Raw genomic sequence first — 17,181 nt, forward strand, 5'->3', positions numbered from 1 at the left:
TTAGTGTAGGGTTAGGTGTCAGATTTTGGGTGTATGTGTGTGGATTTCTGTTTGTTTGGTGTGCTTGTGTTGTGTGTATGTGTTTTGGATCAATGATTTTTTTCCCTAGGAAAAGAATCACTGATCTGACAGTTCGAGATTGTAAGCTTTCGCTTACATAAGGTTGATAAATCAGCGTTTGCTTTTTTAAGCGTTCACTGATCTAATATAGACCCTGTTTACAGTGAGACAGATACTTGAGAAAAAGCTAGGTATGAGTAGAGAGTCCAAATGGGCATTCTTAGATTTGGAGAAAGTGTATGACAAGGTCCCAAGAAAGCTGTTCTGGGCAGTGCTGCAGTGGTTTGAAGTCCCAGAAACATTGGTAGAATCAGTGCAGGCTATGTACAAGGACCCAGTGACTCAAGTATGAACAGTGTTCGGCCTCACAGAGGGGTTCCCAGTGGGAGTGGCTGTACACCATGGTTCAGCTCTGAGCCCAATGCTGTTCATACTGGTGATGGATTACATTAGCAAACAAGTCAAAGGAGACAGATCAACAAAGTTGCTGTATGCGGATGATGTGGCATTACAGGCAGACTCTGAGCAAAAACTTCAGCAAAAGATAGGAGAATAGAATGCAAAACTGAAAGTGCTTAGGATGAAACAAAACACAGATAAGACAGTAATAATGGCAACAAATTGGGCAAATCAGAAGAAGCTGAAAATTGAGATAGAAGGGAAGATAGGGGAAAAGGTAAACAGCTTCAAGTATCTGAGAGGGGTGGTTGAGTAGAAGGGAAGTCTGAATGAAGAGGTCAAAGCTGGAATCAGAGGGGCTGCAGCCAATTGGCATAGGGTGTCAGGTGTAGTCTATGACAGAAGAATGCCAAAGAAGCTGAAAAGTAAGGTGTACGAGATAGTGGTGCAACCAGTACTACTGTATGGTGCAGACACCTGGGCAGTAAAGGCCAAAGAGTTGAAGAAGCTAGAGGTGTTGAAAATGAAGTGCCTGAGAAGGGTGGTAGAATGCACATTGTGGGACAGATGAAGAAATGAGGACATAAGAGCAAAAGCCAAAGTTGCTCTAATTGCAGAAAAGATCAAAGAGAACAGATTACGATGGCTTGGACACGTGCATAAAAGCAGAAGACAATCTGGTGAGGAAGATTTGGGACAGACAAGAAGAAGCTAAGAGGAAGTGAGGATGTCCAGCAAAGAGGTGGGTGAACTGTGTGAAAGAAGATCTGTGATAGTCAGGCATGAGTGCTGAAGAAGGTAGGAGTATAGCACTGAATCGAGAGAGATGGCGACAGTTAACACAATAACCTGACCTCATGGAGAAAATGGGAAAAAGGAGACTGATGATGATGATGTGTGTGTGTGTGTGTGTGTGTGTGTGTGTGTGTGTGTGTGTGTGTGTGTGTGTGTGTGTGTGTGTGTGTGTGTGTGTGTGTGTGTATGTGGATAAATATCTATATATACATATATATATATATATATATATATATATATATATATATATATATATATATATATATGTATATATATATATGTGTGTTTGTATGTATGTATTTAGTAATAGTTTATTTATGGAACTTGTGCAATATACAGTATCTTTAAATGTGTGTAAACTGTAGCTTGTGTTTTTAAATCCTCATAATAATTTGTGAGGAAATCGGTTATATTAGATATGGCAATGGAAACTTGACTGCCAGTTATTATTGGATAAAAGACTGTAGCTTGAAAGCAGTAAATCTAGAAGTTACTTCCTCAAGTGGGAGGATCAATGTTGGTTAGAGGAGCACTGCTTATGAATTCTTGCTTACTAGTGGCAGATGGGGACTATACTGAATGTGACCTGAAGAAAGATCTAGAGAAGAGTTCATTTACATTTGCAATGAATGCTTATCCGGGACATGCAGCTGGGAATTCAAACTTATAGCCGGCATTCTGGAAGGGGAAGGGAGGGGAGGACTGATTCAAAGGTCAGTAATACAGTTATACTTTCTATTTTTGGGATCCCAAAAATCCTCAAGGATGTGAAGAACACTCATTTGAGACTCATCCTGGCTGCAGGGAAATCAAAGTCTGAACCCTGACAGTATATGCAGCTCAACAGTGCAAACATTTGTTGGATGTAAAAACTCAAGTACTTTGGACACTTGACATTTGTTACAGAAAGTGAATGCTATTATGTTTGACAAAGACTTTTTGTTTGCTACTGCTGACATTGTTAATTGTTTTTCTATAATACTGCATGACTTCGGCCTGGAAAATTTTGGGGCATGTTATGCAAAGAATCAACATTTTCTAAGAATGAGATTTTGGTTACACGTGATTTGTTGGATACAGTGTTAAACAACAACTTTATTTATTTTGAGGGAGGATATTTTCAACAAGTTTCAGGAGTAGCAATGGGTCTTGAATATGTACACATAAATGTTGATCTGGCTTTAGCATTATGGGAGAAAAATATGTTTACTTTTCAGTACAATTTTAACAAACTTGATTATTTGGATGCTGCAATAAGGAAGAATATGGTTATTCAGCAGTTTCCCTCTTCAACATTTTGAGAGTAAACATCCTTTACTTCTTACTTACACTTAAGACAGTTGTCACCCTATTACCAAAAGCAAAGTATAGTCAAGGGGCAAACTCTATGACTGATTAGTGATCATAACACATTAATGAGTGAGTTGGAAAATGTCACTGACATATTTACAAAGGGTAGATTCTCAAAGTTTTGGCATATTTTGGACAGAACCGAACCTTTAGATGTTAAATACTGAGTACCAAACAAGCTAAGCAGAAGCTTAGCTAGGGTAGTCCCTCACAACAAGGATGCACCATTTGTTATTTGCATTTTTAAAACATATGGAAGTTAACCTTTACACACAAATTAAAAGCTAAGTTAGGTGACCTTCCCTATCTGGTCTGCAGTAGGGGTAGAGGTGTTAAAGACTTCTAAGAAAGAGTTAAAGGAGGGGACCGAACATCAAAAAACACTAGGAGAGGGATGTCAAAATGTGGAAAATGTAAAATTGTAAGTAGATTATGATGGTCCTTATGCAAGTGTCCAAGAGCTTGACAGAAGTGTGGGATGCCCTGGAGTTTATAGTGTGACACCAGAAGAGTGCTTGATCCAGCCACTTGCATTTTCTGCCCAGGTAAAACTAACAAAAGGCTTCAGGACAGAATATCTGATCACTTATATAACATAAAAACTGAAAAATCTTGTAATGCCCTATACAGGCATTCTATTTAGTATGATCATTTTAAAAGGTTTTGTTATTTTTATTATACACAAGATAAATGTAAATAAAAGAGGAAGTGATATGCAGAATTTTCTGGAATATAAATAACTGGTATGGCAACTGAGGCTTAATACAGGCAAGGAACCTGGTTTGAATTGTTTTATTTCTATTTCTTGTGTGTTGAAACAAAAGGCAGTGATCTTGTGAAATGAATTTTACAAAACTACTTTTGTGATAAGAATGTTGGTATCTCATTTGTCTATTTATAAATAGATGCCTTAGCTTGCATATATAATAAACATTGTAAACCATATTTTAAAGTACAAAAAGTGAGGAAGAACAACAGGTGCCAATGCAAAACAATAACTGAGACAGCCAAAACACCTGGGAATTCAGCAACCATAAAATAAACAATGCCTGGTCTGGTCTAAAAAAACAGTTTCACCACGTTTTAGTCCATCAAACAGGACTTCATCAGATCCAGTACACTAAATGCTCCCACATTATATATACCATCCCTACCCATAAGGCTCTAATTGTTAAATTACCTCTATCCTCAATCTTAAAGAAATAAACCCTAAAAGGTAGTGTTAAAAGGTAGTTATTAAAATAACAGAGATACACAGACATAAATTCACATTCTAAAACAACATAAACAATCCTTAAAGGTATATTATTTTAAAAAAATGTATGAACAAAAGGCATATTACCTACAAAAAATGTCCTGGCCATGGGACCAAGGGAATACCATTGCTGTCCAATAGTCATAACCAAAAGGTGAACAATATATATGCATTGTAGTAGAACTGCATATCAAAAATTTTAAAAGTTAAATATAATTGTTCATATATAAAAAGTTAAAAAGGATGAAAAATAATAATAAACATTACAATTTTGCTGCCCTAAATTTTCATGCAGGGGCCATTGAAATATTCTCATTCAACCCTGGGAATCTATTTGCTTCCAGTACAAATTGCCAGAAAACTTCCCTAAATTCTATCTTTGTTTCCCAGGCTCCAGCTCTAGGATCGCATTCAACCTTTCCCCGGATTCTGTATGCCTTGCATGGCATGCAGGATCAGTACAGGAGCTCTAGCAGGCACCATGTCTGCCGTGAGATCCAGGAACAGCCTGCAGGACTATTGCTCCTGCACTAGTCCTGCACAGACTAAGCCCCTGTATGCAAATAACCCCATTTGCAGGAGAAATCCATGCAAATGAGGTGAATTTCCGATCCAGGAAGCTTGCATCCGGCCGTGCAGGACTAGTGTAATCTGCAGAAATGTACTCAGTTAGTAACCGAGTACATTTCTGCAAAATCCAAAACGGAGCCATGACAGATCCAAATAAAGGCTGCATATCAGTCAGGAAGCATGGTAATGGCCAAGTATAAGCCCATTGGCATTGCAAACAACATAAAAAATAAAAAAAAATCAACTTTTATTTTCTTTTAGCTGATCTCGGCTGTTTAAGCATAGGACAGCAGTGTGCAAATGGGATCGGGGGGAAAATAACAAAAGAAACCTAAAATAAGCATTCTAACTAAAATCACTATTCTGCCATTATAGTCAATGGCAGGCAAAAGACAACATGGCCAGAGAGTAGTGGTTGCTAAGGGGGGAGGCTCAGTGTGAGACATGTAACTATGCATTATCAGGCAATCCTATGTAAATGAGTTGAATGATAGTGAATCCCAGTCTTTCCCAGCATGCTAGTCAGGTCCCAACAGTGTAAGAGTAGGAATAGCTTGGTGCAAGCCTAGGAGTTAGCTGACATCATGGGGGTGTGTGTGTGTCAGTTATACTGTAAGCGGATTAGAACCCTGTGGCTCAGGTTTGCTCCTAGCTAAGCACAGCTGAGCAAGGGGATGTGTCTGCTCTGCCTAGCACTCTGTACATTGCCTAAGTTGATGTGCGTGCCGTGAACTGGTTTTAAAGGTTTTAAAAAAAGTTAAACCAGGAAATATCAGCTCTGTGCACATTTGAGTACTCTGTTTGTGTGGCGTGCCCCTGGGCTTAAACAGGAAGGCAATGGGAAGGGAAAACAGCAGTAGTAAGGTAATCTAGGAGAACTAGCATAGCTGGCAGGTGAAATGTATCAGAATCAGCCAATTGCACAGGCAGCAGACCAGCTCAGCCCAGAACACCACTATAAACTATTTAAATAACGTTCCCACACTCTACACAACCAGTGTAAACAAGACGGGAATGTTTAACACTCACAACAGCAAAATGGTAGGGGCTGCAATAGCTATTATACAACAACTTGTCAAAGAGACTGAGGGTGGAGAGGATGTGAATGCTGTTGATCAACCTACAGTGAGGAGACAAAGAAGAGTGTACAGACCCAGAGTAACCTACCAGGGGCTACATGAGCTGGAGACAGTGGAGCACTATAGGGTGGACAGGGACCTCCTACAGCAAATTGTTGAGCTGTTCTGACCATGCCTCATACACAGAACTAACAGAGGAGAACCCATCCCAGTGGATACCAAAGTATGTGTAGGCCTAAGAATACTAGCTACAGGTACTTTCCAAAGACCAACTGGAGATATGATGGGGATCTCACAGGCATCAGCATCCAGGGTACTCCACCAGTTCCTGGATGCCATGTCAGCACGTATAGTTCCCCAACACCCATGATGCGTTGGCCAGCCATATGCAACCGTTCCACCAAATAGTGGAATACCCTGGGGTAGTGGGTGCTATAGACTGCATGCACATATGCATCAAAGCACCACCCGGTGAGTGGAGTAGGGCCTACATCAACTGCAAGGGCTTTCTCTCCATCAACTACCAGGTTGTGTGCGATTCCCAGGGCATAATAATGAATGTGTGTGCTGGCTGCCCTGGAAGCTATCACGATTCCCACATCTGGCATCTGATGCAGCTGTACCAGAGATTTGCCAATGAAGGCATCCCTCCAAAAAACAAACAAAGCCAAAAACAAACTAGTAAAAAACGAACAAAAAAGGCAGATGCTGGAATTTCAAGTATAAAAAAATTAGCACTTTTGTCAAGTTTTATCCCACTCAACTTCTTCAGACAAAGGTGAAGCAAGACAAATTAATTGAAATACCACACCTAAAAGGTCACATGGCATACTCATCCATTAATTCTTAAAAACATACACATATATTTAACATTAAATAAAATGCCACTTATATCCTTAAAAACTTATTGACACTTAAAGCATACATCTTAAGTATACATTCACTAGACTACTTAAGTAGAAATTCATAAATCATTTATACGTTGAAGCATGAAAATTGTCAATGGAAATAAAGCATCACAAGATAAGAAATAAGAGTGGGATAAAAAGGGGAGGGTGGCGAATGATGTAAGTGCAAAGTAACAAACAGTCATCTTTGTAAACATTTAATCTTTAACACACTGGCTATAGAGCACACATCATTTAAACCTGATTTTATGTATGCCCTAGTTCTTATTTGCCGATATACAATTCAGCCTTGCTCTGTTGGAATAGTCAACACCCATTATTTTATACTTATTGCCCATGCACATATACTTGCAATATGCTCAAGCTTCACATTTGTACATTCTGGGCATCCTAGCTGAAATAACTGGCTTAATTTCAAGTAGGTCCTTGAAGTTTTTATCTCTCCAAAAAATTATCATTGGGCCAGACCCTAACCTTTCCAACCTCTCATCTGTGTTTATTGTTTCCCAATTCTTCCTTAACACATGTTTAATAAGCCAGAAATTTGGGAAAAGGGTGGTAATAAATGAGTGAGGGTAACTACCTACTTTGTTACTCTTTCTTCAACATTTTGACCTTGGCCCCTATTCTGGTTATTACCCCCATCCAGAAAACTGAGAATTGCTTTGAAATACCCTGTGGCCCTCTTATTGATAACCTCATCAGCCAATTGGCAGAGCAAGCCATTAGGATACTCCCTCTTTTGAAACATCTTGACTAATAAATCACACTCAGCTAAAAAATCAGTTTCAAACGTACACATACATCCAGCCCTGATCATATGGCCCTTTATCACTGCTCTTTTTTGGTGTTTTGGATGTGCACTAGTATAGTGTAGTAGTGAGTTGGAGTATGTATCCTTACAATGGATTTTTGCTTTATAACATGCTTTAACCCTATTCTTATTCAGTTCCACATACAAAAATGGTCTCACCTCATTAATAAATGCATATGTGAAGGAAAGAAAAGAGGTAGAATCATTGCAATACTTCACAAATTCATCAAACACAACCTGATTTCCTTCAAATATTATAAATATGTCGTCCAGGTATCTAGTATAGTAAAATATCTGCCCCCTATATGGGTAAACATCACTATGGATAAATGTGTCCTCCCAGTACGCCTTACCAGAATAGCTAAACTGGCTCCAACTGGTGAACACATAACAATACCACTAGTTTGTAAGTAATGGACCCCACTGAATAAAAAAAGTAATTATTAGATAAAATAGTGTCCAATATTTCCTGTATTAAGGCTATTTCAGACCGCTATGCTCCTCTATTAGAAAACGACAGGCTGACCCATTCGATTCGCACTTCGTGAGGAATAACCGTGTATAGATCTTTTACATCCATGGTAGCGAAGTGGAAATCTGCTTGGTAGTCAATCCTGTTGATGCTTTCAAGAAAAGTCCAGGAATCCTTACAAACATATGGTTCCTTTTCAACATATTTCTTCAGTATCCCATCTGTAAATTTGGCTAAGGTGTGTGTTATAGAATTCTACCCGTCCACAATAGGGCACATTGGGGGGTTGTCCAGATCTTTTTGGATTTTGGGTGTCCCGAATATTACCGTGATTTTGGGGGGGGGGGTGACATAGTAAAATAGTTACAAGTCGCTAGGTCACTACGATTCTCAATGAATAAATCATTGATGTATATTTTAATACACCTATAGGCCTGATTGACTTCATTCAAAGACACCTGCGTATAGGTGTCTGTAGTCAACATCATCCTGTTGTTGTAGTCCAATACATCAAAAAAGACCAAAGCTTCTCCCCTACCACTTTCATACTCGAACACCCCCATTTCTTACCTCATCTAACAAATCCCACTCATCCTGGTTTATGTTAGATTTTACAGAGGTCTTACTAAATAGCCTTAAATTCCACAAATCAAGTTAGCATATTTTTTCAAATACTTCTATAACTGGATGCAGGGGGGATTAAATGTGCTTGGTACTCTAAATTCACCTGGAATATTAAAAGGACCATCAAAAAGTAAACTGAGATTTAGCTTGTGAGTGTATATTTTTAAATCAATATTGGTCCTACATATATACATTTTCTGTGTTGGCACAAATGTGAGGCCCCTAGCTAGCAAGTCGGCTAATTCAGGTTTCACAGACAAGCCAGAATAATTAAATATTTTAAAGTCACCTTCTGTGTCCGTGACTAAAGTATAAACAGTTTGGTCGACCCCAAAATCCACATTTCTTTCATTAACAGTACCATGTTTCTCAGTTGATAGATCCAAACACAGCTCATTTGAGCTCAACCTCATCTCTTGCATCTCCGGCATTTGTTGTTGCTCGGTCTCCTCGCATTCCTGCCATTGTTCCATTTGGGGTAGCAGGTTGCCATGGTATGGATCCTCTTGAAAATTTTCTTGCCTTCAGCCCCCTTCATCACTGTTCCTTTTAGGGCCCTCCTTAGATTTATTCCAGAGCCATTCACTCCTTCTTGGTCCCTCTTGCCCTTGGTTGAAGCCATTACCCTCATAATCCACTTGTTGATACTCTCCCTCTTGTTGAATCCCTTCTGAAGCTGCTCAGTTCATGGCCTCATTGTATAGTAAGAAACCATGCTCATCTATGCCATGCCAGTTCCACTATTGTGAAAAGGGAGGTTCCGGATATGCTGTCCCCTTCCGGTATTCTTCAAAATCATGACTGAGTTTTTTTTAATTTTGAAAGTCCTAAGCTATTCCATCTGTTTATCAATACTGGTAAACACTCTATTATAGTCATACTGATATTGATGAAAGTCAATGTGCTGTTTGATCAATTCATCTAACTCATTGATCTCTCCCGTAAGGGTGTCTACCATAAGCTGGTAATGTTTGATTAGTACCTCAAGCAGCTCCAGTCTCTGTTGATCGAAAAATTTAATTAAATCTATATGAAACGCTGAATTTGGAATCAACCCCATAGGGTAAAGCCAAGACCTCAGTCTCTTTGGGACCTGCCACCTCTTCATGCATTCTCTTAACTACAGAATCTCCAGTTGGAGTTTCTTCAGTTTACGAGATTTAAAGTCCAGTCTTTAGACTTTCCACAAGTGTGGTATTACAATTTTGTTGCATACTAGAGTTCGTTCCATGATGTCCATTGCATAGTTGTTGGTTCATCTGCAGTCATTCATTTAAAAGAACTGCATTCGGAACCACATTTAAAATTCCACCCACTGGTGCTTGTTCATCACGAGCTGTTAAAGTACCAGGAAAACATCAGTCAGACCACTATTAGTCAGACCGCTATTGCTCGAATCATTCCTAGGTCATTTCTGGAAGCTGGAACGCATCACTGGCTGAGTAATACCATTCTCCTGGCCATGAGCCCTGGAATTATTAGGAGAAATCAGTTTCCCTTGTGTACTTTGATGCTTTCCACTGTTAATCAATTCAAACAGTGCTTCAACTTTTCTACTTAGGTTAGAAAAGGCTAAAGCCAATCGGCTATTCTCCATTCCTTCAATTTCCACACCATTTTCTTCTTCTAAATCCACTTGTGAAAATAAGGGATTACTTGAACTAATTCCAGCTGCCATACTTCAAAAACCAACTAAAAAAAAACAAACAAAAACAAAAACAAGCTAGTTAAAAACAAACAAAAAAGGCAGACACTGGAATTTCAAGTATAAAAAGGTTAGCGCTTTTGTCAAGTTTTATTACACACAACCTCTTCAGACAAAGGTGAAGCAAGACAAATTAGTTTAAATACCACACCTAAAAGGTCACATGGCATACCCATCCATTAATTCTTAAAAACATACACATATATTTAGCATTAAATAAAATGCCACTTATATCCTTAAAAACTTATTGACATATAAAGCATACATCTTAAATACACATTCACTAGACTACATAAGTAGAAATTCATAAATCATTTATACGTTGAAGTATGAAAATTGTCAATGGAAACAAAGCATCACTAGGTAAGAAATAAGAGGGGGATAAAAAAGGGGGTGGAGAATGGTGTAAGTACAAATTAACAAACAGTCATCTTTGTAAACTTTTCATCTTTAACACACAGCCTATTGAGCACACATCATTCAAACCTGGTCTTATTTATGCCCTAGTTCTTATTTGCCAATATAATTCCCACACTTCCAATTCTACACTTAAGATACACCCCCTGATATCATATTAAATTTGATCAATAGCTCTAAACAAAAAGGAATGCCCTTGGTTATCCCTCACATGCTTAGCTGGGGCATTTTCGATCTTTCCCTTTTGGATGTTGTAAAGGTGTTCAACCCCCCTTTTTATCCCCCTCTTATTTCTTATCTTGTAGTGCTTTGTTTCCATTGACGATTTTCATGCTTCAACGTATAAATGATTTATGAATTTCTACTTAGGTAGTCTAGTGAATGTGTACTTAAGATGTATGCTTTAAGTGTCAATAAGTTTTTAAGGATATAAGTGGCATTTTATTTAATGCTAAATATATGTGTATGTTTTTAAGAATTAAAAAAACATTGTAAGAAACTTCTCTGTGTGGAAGATTTTCAGTCCATATATTTCTAGCTAATCACTGTATATTAATCAGATCAGACAATATTAGTAGAAGTAGCAAACTTAAACTCGTCTTAAGTCAAAACAAAACAAAAAAAAATAATAATAGAAAATATATAATTGTACAGCATTACTAAGTATTCGAAAGTAATCCAAGCAGGGCAGGCAGTCTGTTTCCAGTCAAAAATCCTTTATTAAGTACACAGACAAGCGATCCAAGTAAAACAAAAATAGAGTAATAATTTCCTCACAAGATTTCTAAATATATATATATATATATATATATATATATATATATATATAGATATATATATATATGTTTTGTTTTTTTTTTATCACGCATGGGAGTGGTTTATTGTGCTGTAAAACAAAGTGTTATTGGTACACATGTTAAACGCACGTCCCTTCTCCCATCAGTGTGACATTCGAGCTGGTCCTGCCTTACTTAGTAGCAGTACATGGCTGGAAATATATCAACCTTAGTTAATTTGGCAATCAAAAAATATATATAAATATATACGTATACATTTTGCTAATAAATATCAATTTCTATTTTCATAACCTATTGCTAACAAGGATTGTTTTCATCCTTCTAGACTTAGAAGTCTAGAAGGATGAAAGTGATCTTTATTAACAATAGGTTATGAAAATAGAAATTGATTTTTACATGCAAAATGTATGTCTATATTTATATATATTTTTTATTGCCAAATAAACTAAGGCTGATATATTTCCAGCCATGTAGTATATTGTCTTGGATAAAATCACAGACTTAATAGTCTACTTAATAATCTGGTTAAATAAGAGGTAACACATCTTTATAAATTTTATTTAAAGTACATTAGGGTTATATATTATTGCAACCGCTACTACGTAGGGCCACACTGATGGGGGAAGGGATGTGAATTTAACATGTGTACCAATAACACTTTGTTTTATAGCACAATAGACCACTCCCATGCCTGATAAAAAGTATATATATATATATATACATATATATATATATATATATATATATATATATATATATATATATTTAGAAAGTTTGTGAGGAAATTATTACTCTATTTTTGTTTTACTTGGATCACTTGTCTGTGTACTTAATAAAGGATTTTCGACTGGAAACAGACTGCCTGCCTTGCTTGGATTACTTTCGAATACTTAGTAATGCTGTATAATTATATATTTTCTATTATTATTTTTTGTTTTGTTTTCTTTCGACTTAAGATGAGTTTAAGTTCGCTACTTCTACTACTATTGTCTGATCTGATTAATATGCAGTGATTAACTAGAAATATATGGACTGAAAATCTTCCACACAGAGAAGTTTCTTACACTGTTTTGTTTTTGGACCCACTACACTTTAATGGGTTGTTTTGAGAATGTGGGGATACCACGGAGATTACTTGTTTTTTTTTTTAAGAATTAATGGATAAGTATGCCATGTGACCTTTTAGGTGTGGTATTTAAACTAATTTGTCTTGCTTCACCTTTGTCTGAAGAAAATGGGGACATCCCTCATGGTCACCTAGGGGGGATGCAGGATACACACTGGAGCCGTGGCGGATGACACCCATCAGAAATGCACACACACCCGAACAAGAACTCCATAATGAGGCACACGCACAGACCAGAATTATTGTAGAGCGTGTGTTTGGGATGCTCAAGGCACGGTTCCGGTGCCTGGACACATCCGTTGGAGCCTTGAAGTACTCACCAGCTACATGTACCAAATTGTCCTCGTATGTGCCATGCTACACAATATGATCCTGGAGAAACAGCTGCAGCAGGAACAGCATGGGGCAGGGCCACACAGCCCCCCCCACCATTGCCAAGGCCTGCACAGGAACAGAGTGACTCGGAGGAGGAACAACCTGAGCCTGCCCCAGTAGGCAAAAGGAGGCATGCCCAGTATGCCCTGGCTTTGGCAAAGAGGCAACGCATAGCACATACACTGACACAGGAGGGACCCAGGGAATAACACCTCTCTCTGACTCTCACATACAGTAAAAGAGATGCCAAACATTACATTACCTGTGCTCAACCATGTGTAAGGAGTGTACTATGTGCATCTGACATAGGCAGCCTTGCAGCACCACCCTCAATACTGGGACACTCACAAGGTAAGTGACTCACACATGCCAGTCGGGTGGGGGGGGTTCACATACCCAACAACAGTCACAGCCAGCAGGACAGGTGTAGACAAACACAAACAAAGGCTGTGCTATGGCTTCTGAATGATGCCTATGGGTAACCCCCAGGCCTACACAGACAGACTACAGCAGGTCAGGCAGTGGGACGTTAGTTCTGAAGGGTAGGAAGTCAGAAACTAATATGTAGGTAAATCAAAGCTAAGATCTGTAGTACACTTGTATGTCTCTAGTCAGCATGATAGGTAAGACTACAGAATGAAATGGAGTACCTGACATGCCAGTACAATCATAGCAAATGTGTACAAGTGTCAGGTGTGCCTCCCATCCTACGTAGAAATGTAGTAACAGTCAAGTGTGCCTCCCAATCCTGTGTAGAAATGTAGAAATAGTCAGGTGTGCCCCCCATCCTATGTAGAAATGTAGTGATAGTCAATGCCAAATGATCGATGGATACACTGCAGAAATAGTATGCTGCCTGTAGGTGTACAACACAAAGGTCAGCACTGCAGTACAAACTACCTGGACTCAATCCACACATTCAATACAGACAGGCATACAGGGCATGCTCACACACTTAGAGAAATGAAGGCAATGTCAGTCAACATACTGAAAGATCATACCGGGCATGCTCACACACTTAAACACATGAAGGCCATGTCTGAAAACACCAGTGGACCAGACATAGCTGGCAGTCGCAGATGTTAGTGCAGACACTCCTCAGTATGCACCACACATGCTTTGCACACACAGTGGATAGGAATACAGACATATATCTAAGGACAACACACTATAATAAGCCAAAGGTAGACGTGCATAGGTGTGTGGAAGAGGGTGACTGTGACAAGAAGCCATCCAGGCCTGTCCCACCTAGCACACAGCCAAAGGTCCACAACCACATGAGGTTCAGATGTCACTCACTGTAGATACTAGCCACTGGTGTCTGTCAGCATTATAGACTATGTGGTGCACATGCTAGCTGTGCAACATGACTGTACAAGGAAGTAGTCATCTAGCAGCTGTATACACGTACCTGTGAAATCTGATCCTGGGTGTGCCTGCATGTGGTATGCCAACCTCTAGATGAATGGGTTATGGTCCATTCACACACACACACACTGCCCTCCCCATAGCCCTATAATGACAAGCATGCTGAGGTCATCCACTGTGAAATACACCTTTGGGAGAATTGTAGCCCAGTAATATCCATGGTGCATCCCATAACTACACACTGCTGTAGTGTGAAAAACTAGTTAGATAGGCGTTACAGTCCCAGACATGGCAACTGTGTGTGTGTATGTGTCTGTCTGTTTCTGTCTGTGTAGAGAGCAATGCTTTTTATGGTAGTCACACTCCCTACAATTCAAATGCTCTACTTTGCAAGGCTGCTGATGTCATCCACATAGAAATACACCTCTAGGAAGGTTGCAGCCCAGTAATCTCTGTAGCACGTCCTATAACTGCGTATTGCTATAGTGTGATAAATTAGTTAGTTAGGAGTTCTAATCCCAGACTTGGAAACTGTGTGTATGTGTTTCTATGTTTGTGTAGGAAGCAATGCATTTTAGGCTAGTCACACTCACTACAAGTCAAATGTCATACTTTGGCAAGCCTGCTGATGTCATTCACTGTGAAATGCACCTTTGGGGAAGGAGAACTCCAGTAATCTCCATGGCATGTCCTATAATGGCAGAGTGCTGTAGTGTGATATACTAGTTAGGTAGGAGTTCTAATCCCAGACATGACAAGTGTGTGTGTGTGTGTGTGTGTGTGTGTGTGTGTGTGTGTGTGTGTGTGTGTGTGTGTGTGTGTGTGTGTGTGTGTGTGTGTGTGTGTGTGTGCGTGTGTTAGTGTCTGTGTTTGTCATTTGTATCCTGTGTGACAGTGGTTGTGATTGTATAACAACTGGACTCAATGTGGAGCGGGTTTTGCCAACTTCTTATATGGTGGGCCAAGTATATATCACAATGTCCACCATATAGGGATAACAGATGTAAAATAACCAAGAGGCTGTTGTGCAAATCCATACCCCTAAATGTGACATCAAATGCCAGATGAACAACGTTAGCAACCCTTGTATTACCCGGGGTACACTCACAATCCATGTCTCATGCACACACACACTTGCCTAGGCAACAGCCAATTTCTTGGCAGTACCTTGCATATTGCCCACTGATAGTAACCATGGTGTGATTGCAGTGGGCTACAGAAGGCATGGCACCCTGTCCATCAGTCCAATAGGCATGTACATGCCAACAGTGCACCTCCCCCATATTCCACACTGGACACCTGCAACACCTGTGGTGCTATCAAATGTGACCTCACAAAGGACATAACATGCCTGAAACAATGGCCCTGTATGGACAGATGCCACTGACAACCAGGCAATACCAGTATTATGCTATCAATGTAGGTGCATGGCAAACCTGCTGTCCATGAACAGTTCCCGCCACATGAGGCCAGGACTGGCACATCTGATGATAATGATCTGTGTACACAACATGGGCCAGACACCCCAGGTACAGTTCCACATGTCACACTACATGCATGTGGGAGGTGTGCACATCCCAGACACTGTCCATATCATGGACTAAGGAACACATACATGGCAAGCAATGCACAGCATTAGCCAAATGCAATAGTCACCCAGGTGACTGGATGGTGAATACAATACCCACCTGTGTGGGCTACTCGAGACACTACACCCCTGAGCCCCAATGCAGACCATTGTTATGTGGCCTGATGCCAAGGTATACCCATCACCTAGCCTTGTATAGCTGTCTGGCACCATCAACCACAACACACCCATGAAGCAGTGCACACATGCATGTCAGTACTGGCACCTGTTTCTGTGTGTGTGGTGTATGATGCATTTGACCACATTCACACTCACTACAACCCCCATTGGCATACTGAAACATGCTGTCTGATGTCAGACACCTCCACATACCCTTTGCACATATAACCTCCGTATGACCCCTGTGGTGCATGTGATATCTGCACAGTACTGTGTTGTGACAATCCCACTAGTGATGAGTTGTATTCCTGGTCCCGCCAGGTGTGGCAATGTGTGTGCATGAGAGAGTGTGGCTGTGTTGATTCTGACACCTGTTCATGCGGGCAGGCATGTGTACTACACCTACCACATAGCTACTATATCCCTGTTGCAGATGTCACTCACCATCACATATACATTCTGAGGGCTCCCCAGCATACAACCTATATGGTGCATCCAATAACTGCATGGACATGTTATAGCACTGCATAGTTGTCGGGGGTTTGATACCCTGTACTGGTAGGTGTGTGACACAAACATGCGTAAGTTGTACTCTCCCACCCCTCCATGGCTTTTCTGTGCCTCTGTCTGCCTCACTTACTCCCTCTCTGGTGGATGTGGAGACATACACCTGCTTTGCTTAGGCAGCAGCATGCATATTTTAAGTGATGCTCAGGATCAGCTGTGGTAAAATTCCCATAGCCAATTGCATGGAAACACACATCAATATCTAGGAACATCATGTTGGTGGTGGGCCATTCATTCACTGTGAGCAGGAACTCAATCTGTTGTTTGGCAAACAGCATCTCAGATGGATTGGGGTTTACCTCTAACAACATACACTGTGGAAACAGGCCAACACACTGGAGGGGGATGTGCCTGACCTACTACAGACTGTAAGTACTGCTATACTGCATTTGGGGTAATGTTGGTTTAACAGGGTGTGTGTGGATATGGCTGTCCTACATGTTTTCATACCTGCCATGTCAGCGCTATGTTAATGAGGGAACACCCATCTGTAGGGCCATCTGCAGACTGGCCATTGTGTGGTGCCTTTTGTTTCAGGTGTTACCCACAGAGCAGCTATCTGTGAACTGCAGAAGCTAGTGTGAGGATTGCAGTCTGGGGATGGTGACAGCCGTGAGAGTAACTGACTTCTTATCCCTCATAGGACATATGGTGCAACAAACCTTGTTACAACAGTCACTGTATGAGGTTATCAGAGCAACATTTCAATATTAGCCTTGTGTATGTGCCTCCAGCCTCAACCCTGGTATCCTT

Source organism: Protopterus annectens, chromosome 1.part2, assembly GCF_019279795.1.
Source record: "Protopterus annectens isolate FY-2018-M chromosome 1.part2, PAN1.0, whole genome shotgun sequence".
Taxonomy (NCBI): domain Eukaryota; kingdom Metazoa; phylum Chordata; order Ceratodontiformes; family Protopteridae; genus Protopterus; species Protopterus annectens.